This window comes from Salmo trutta, chromosome 8, assembly GCF_901001165.1.
Source record: "Salmo trutta chromosome 8, fSalTru1.1, whole genome shotgun sequence".
In the NCBI taxonomy this organism is placed as follows: Eukaryota; Metazoa; Chordata; class Actinopteri; order Salmoniformes; family Salmonidae; genus Salmo; species Salmo trutta.
In genome coordinates this window covers 49,960,508-49,966,930 of record NC_042964.1, presented here as the reverse complement: position 1 = coordinate 49,966,930, position 6,423 = coordinate 49,960,508, and positions in this window count along the sequence as shown.

Here is a 6,423-nt window from a genome sequence, read left to right as displayed (position 1 = left end):
ATAAAGAAACGGTGTGCTCCCATATATATATACTGCTAAAAAAAAAAAGGGAACTCTTAAACAACACATCCTAGATCTGAATGAAAGAAATAATCTTATTAAATACTTTTTTCTTTACATAGTTGAATGTGCTGACAACAAAATTACACAAAAATAATCAATGGAAATCCAATTTATCAACCCATGGAGGTCTGGATTTGGAGTCACACTCAAAATTAAAGTGGAAAGCCACACTACAGGCTGATCCAACTTTGATGTAATGTCCTTAAAACAAGTCAAAATGAGGCTCAGTAGTGTGTGTGGCCTCCACGTGCCTGTAGGACCTGGGCATGCTCCTGATGAGGTGGCGGATGGTCTCCTGAGGGATCTCCTCCCAGACCTGGACTAAAGCATCCGCCAACTCCTGGACAGTCTGTGGTGCAACGTGGCGTTGGTGGATGGAGCGAGACATGATGTCCCAGATGTGCTCAATTGGATTCAGGTCTGGGGAACGGGCAGGCCAGTCCATAGCATCAATGCCTTCCTCTTGCAGGAACTGCTGACACACTCCAGCCACATGAGGTCTAGCATTGTCTTGCATTAGGAGGAACCCAGGACCAGCATATGGTCTCACAAGGGGTCTGAGGATCTCATCTCGGTACCTAATGGCAGTCAGGCTACCTCTGGCGAGTACATGGAGGGCTGTGCGGCCCCCCAAAGAAATGCCACCCCACACCATGACTGACCCACCGCCAAACCGGTCATGCTGGAGGATGTTGCAGGCAGCAGAACGTTCTCCACTGCGTCTCCAGACTGTCACGTCTGTCACATGTGCTCAGTGTGAACCTGCTTTCATCTGTGAAGAGCACAGGGCGCCAGTGGCGAATTTGCCAATCTTGGTGTTCTCTGGCAAATGCCAAACGTCCTGCACGGTGTTGGGCTGTAAGCACAACCCCCACCTGTGGACGTCGGGCCCTCATACCACCCTCATGGAGTCTGTTTCTGACTGTTTGAGCAAACACATGCACATTTGTGGCCTGCTGGAGGTCATTTTGCAGGGCTCTGGCAGTGCTTCTCCTGCTCCTCCTTGCACAAAGGCGGAGGTAGCGGTCCTGCTGCTGGGTTGTTGCCCTCCTACGGCCTCCTCCACGTCTCCTGATGTACTGGCCTGTCTCCTGGTAGCGCCTCCATGCTCTGGACACTACGCTGACAGACACAGCAAACCTTCTTGCCACAGCTCGCATTGATGTGCCATCCTGGATGAGCTGCACTACCTGCGCCACTTGTGTGGGTTGTAGACTCCGTCTCATGCTACCACTAGAGTGAAAGCACCGCCAGCATTCAAAAGTGACCAAAACATCAGCCAGGAAGCATAGGAACTGAGAAGTGGTCTGTGGTCCCCACCTGCTGAACCACTCCTTTATTGGGGGTGTCTTGCTAATTGCCTATAATTTCCACCTGTTGTCTATTCCATTTGCACAACAGCATGTGAAATGTATTGTCAATCAGTGTTGCTTCCTAAGTGGACAGTTTGATTTCACATAAGTGTGATTGACTTGGAGTTACATTGTGTTGTTTAAGTGTTCCCTTTATTTTTTTGAGCAGTGTATAAAGGCCCTGAATGAACACTTGCATTCTTCCTTTCTCTGAAGTATTCACTAGTCTGACATGGACATGCCTGGACTGGTCATCTATCAGATCACGTTAATTATTCTAACAGTATTCAAACAGGGCCAACGACATCTCTAAATCCAATCAAAGCTGTCCTAATAATAGAGGTCAGAGGTCAGAGGTCAGGCAAACACATGCTGTCAGTGTGACTGCAGACCAATCCGGTATTTTATTACAGGTGTAATGAACCTGGTGGGTTGCTGCCCATGGGCTCGGTTCGGGCTTAGGCGTTGTACGTATTTACGACATCATAAACATCTGTAGATGAATCAACGGCATAAGCAGGTAATGGCCAGGCATTCAAAAATAAATATTTAACAGCCAATGACGTCCAGTTAAGTATAACGTACTGGTATTCTCCCCCTGAAGGTACTAAACCATACACAAATACACAATTCTTCAACTAAGAGAACAGAGTAGACTGTCATGTCTGGCCTCTTATTTCATTCAGAATTGATATTAGAGAATGCTGAGTGAATTGCTCAGCCTTAGACAAACATGAAACAAAAGTCTCTGTTTAGACTTCAGATAACCATATTGATATCTGTGGTGTTTGATATGAAAAATGTATTACAATATCAGTCCTGAAGTCATCTTTCTCCATCCAAGAACATCATGGTTGCGTCACAATGACGTGTTCTGCTATAGTTGGAATAGCTGCAAAAGAGTAGCAGGCCAGCATCTGTCTGGAGGAAACAAGCAACATACATGACTTCTAGCCAAGTTACACGGGCCTCAGCTAACACTTTATTTAGTCATACTGGGACATTTTCAACTACATGGCCAACAATTATGCAGTTCTTTGGAAGACAAGAAGAATGAATTTGTTCTAGCGATTGTGGAGAGAAAATTATTATTTTTCTCTGTTTTGTTTGCAATGTAAAAATAGAAACGGTACAATGGTGATTTTGATATATAAAAGGAAGATCACTATTGATTTTGTTTTCTTTGATTTTGTTAACTTGTACAAGAAACAAAGAACAAGAACAAGAATCAGTGATTCTAGTTCTATGGTGATGTAATGTGATTCTAGTTCTATGGTGATGTAATGTGATTCTAGTTCTATGGTGATGTAATGTGATTCTAGTTCTATGGTGATGTAATGTGATTCTAGTTCTATGGTGATGTAATGTGATTCTAGTTCTATGGTGATGTAATGTGATTCTAGTTCTATGGTGATGTAATGTGATTCTAGTTCTATGGTGATGTAATGTGATTCTAGTTCTATGGTGATGTAATGTGATTCTAGTTCTATGGTGATGTAATGTGATTCTAGTTCTATGGTGATGTAATGTGATTCTAGTTCTATGGTGATGTAATGTGATTATAGTTCTATGGTGATGTAATGTGATTCTAGTTCTATGGTGATGTAATGTGATTCTAGTTCTATGGTGATGTAATGTGATTATAGTTCCATGGTGATGTAATGGGATTCTAGTTCTATGGTGATGTAATGTGATTATAGTTCCATGGTGATGTAATGTGATTCTAGTTCTATGGTGATGTAATGGGATTCTAGTTCTATGGTGATGTAATGTGATTCTAGTTCTATGGTGATGTAATGGGATTCTAGTTCTATGGTGATGTAATGGGATTCTAGTTCTATGGTGATGTAATGTGATTCTAGTTCTATGGTGATGTAATGGGATTCTAGTTCTATGGTGATGTAATGTGATTCTAGTTCTATGGTGATGTGATTCTAGTTCTATGGTGATGTAATGGGATTCTAGTTCTATGGTGATGTAATGGGATTCTAGTTCTATGGTGATGTAATGGGATTCTAGTTCTATGGTGATGTAATGGGATTCTAGTTCTATGGTGATGTAATGTGATTCTAGTTCTATGGTGATGCAATGGGATTCCAGTTCTATGGTGATGTAATGTGATTCTAGTTCTATGGTGATGTAATGTGATTATAGTTCTATGGTGATGTAATGTGATTCTAGTTCTATGGTGATGTAATGTGATTATAGTTCCATGGTGATGTAATGGGATTCTAGTTCTATGGTGATGTAATGTGATTATAGTTCCATGGTGATGTAATGTGATTCTAGTTCTATGGTGATGTAATGGGATTCTAGTTCTATGGTGATGTAATGTGATTCTAGTTCTATGGTGATGTAATGGGATTCTAGTTCTATGGTGATGTAATGGGATTCTAGTTCTATGGTGATGTAATGTGATTCTAGTTCTATGGTGATGTAATGGGATTCTAGTTCTATGGTGATGTAATGTGATTCTAGTTCTATGGTGATGTGATTCTAGTTCTATGGTGATGTAATGGGATTCTAGTTCTATGGTGATGTAATGTGATTCTAGTTCTATGGTGATGCAATGTGATTATAGTTCCATGGTGATGTAATGGGATTCTAGTTCTATGGTGATGTAATGTGATTATAGTTCCATGGTGATGTAATGGGATTCTAGTTCTATGGTGATGTAATGTGATTCTAGTTCTATGGTGATGCAATGGGATTCCAGTTCTATGGTGATGTAATGGGATTCTAGTTTGATGTAATGGGATTCTAGTTCTATGGTGATGTAATGTGATTCTAGTTCTATGGTGATGTAATGGGATTCTAGTTCTATGGTGATGTAATGGGATTCTAGTTCTATGGTGATGTAATGTGATTCTAGTTCTATGGTGATGTAATGGGATTCTAGTTCTATGGTGATGTAATGGGATTCTAGTTCTATGGTGATGTAATGTGATTCTAGTTCTATGGTGATGTAATGTGATTCTAGTTCTATGGTGATGTAATGGGATTCTAGTTCTATGGTGATGTAATGGGATTCTAGTTCTATGGTGATGTAATGGGATTCTAGTTCTATGGTGATGTAATGGGATTCTAGTTCTATGGTGATGTAATGGGATTCTAGTTCTATGGTGATGTAATGGGATTCTAGTTCTATGGTGATGTAATGTGATTCTAGTTCTATGGTGATGTAATGGGATTCTAGTTCTATGGTGATGTAATGGGATTCTAGTTCTATGGTGATGTAATGGGATTCTAGTTCTATGGTGATGTAATGGGATTCTAGTTCTATGGTGATGTAATGGGATTCTAGTTCTATGGTGATGTAATGGGATTCTAGTTCTATGGTGATGTAATGGGATTCTAGTTCTATGGTGATGTAATGGGATTCTAGTTCTATGGTGATGTAATGGGATTCTAGTTCTATGGTGATGTAATGGGATTCTAGTTCTATGGTGATGTAATGTGATTATAGTTCTATGGTGATGTAATGTGATTATAGTTCTATGGTGATGTAATGTGATTCTAGTTCTATGGTGATGTAATGTGATTATAGTTCCATGGTGATGTAATGGGATTCTAGTTCTATGGTGATGTAATGGGATTCTAGTTCTATGGTGATGTAATGGGATTCTAGTTCTATGGTGTGGGCTGCTAGTGGCTGCAGGTGTTACTGGTGATAACAGGTGTTTCCTCATCAAAGCAGCTGCTGCAGCTGAACACCACTTAGGCTCCCCAACATCACCTGTTGTTAACATCATAGACGTTAAACAAGCAGGACTCCCTGTGGACAGTAAGAAACATGAGTAGAGCTCAGGGGGTCATTGTAATTGCACACTAATGCCTATCATGTGATTGTGTTGTTTTTCTCAACGGTTACCTTGGGAGAGGTCAAAAACATCTACAGACAGGACTCCCGAGTGGCGCAGCGGTCTAAGGTGAAGGTCGAGAACCATGCATCCTCCAAAACGCGACCCCGCCAAGCTGCACTGCTTCTTGACACAATGCTTGCTTAACCCGGAAGCCAGCCGCACCAATGTGTTGGAGGAAACACTGTCCAGCTAGCCACCGAAGTCAGTGTGCATGTGCCCGGCCCGCCACAATAAATCACTAGAGCGTGATTTCTGAATTACATTTCGTAGTACTTGCATTCCAGCTGAAAAGCCTTGGCCTGAGCAGTGCCAATGTAGGCATAACAGGTTAGGCCCATGAGCCCACTCTCTGCCCACTCCTTCCAGGATTTCTACATTTGAAGCCGATTGTTTGCCCCCAAACATAGTTCCAAATCTAATCCTTTGGCAGAGACTAGAAAAAGGAAGTAAAAGTAGGTCAGTATGAAGAGGTTAAGCTGAAGGACAGGGTAGGAGTGCTGATCTAGGATATTTTTTGAAATATTATGATCTAAAAGGCAAAACTGATCCTAAATCAGCACTCCTACGTTTGATGCATATGGCCCCAGATGTGATGTGACTGTAGGCTCCATTATGTTCCATTCAATAGGTTAACATGATACACATTACACATAATGATTTGTGAAACTCTTCTATTAATTCTTTAGAAAGCACCACCAGAGGGCTTACCAAATGGTGTGCCATAGACATTACATCTGGTTCGGGCATGATACTGGACATTACATCTGGTTCGGGCATGATACTGGACATTACATCTGGTTCGGGCATGATACTGGACATTACATCTGGTTCAGGCTGGGCATGATACTGGACATTACATCTGGTTCGGGCTGGGCATGATACTGGACATTACATCTGGTTCGGGCTGGGCATGATACTGGACATTACATCTGGTTCGGGCTGGGCATGATACTGAACATTACATCTGGTTCGGGCATGATACTGGACATTACAACTGGTTCGGGCATGATACTGGACATTACATCTGGTTCAGGCTGGGCATGATACTGAACATTACATCTGGTTCAGGCTGGGCATGATACTGGACATTACATCTGGTTCGGGCTGGGCATGATACTGAACATTACATCTGGTTCGGGCATGAT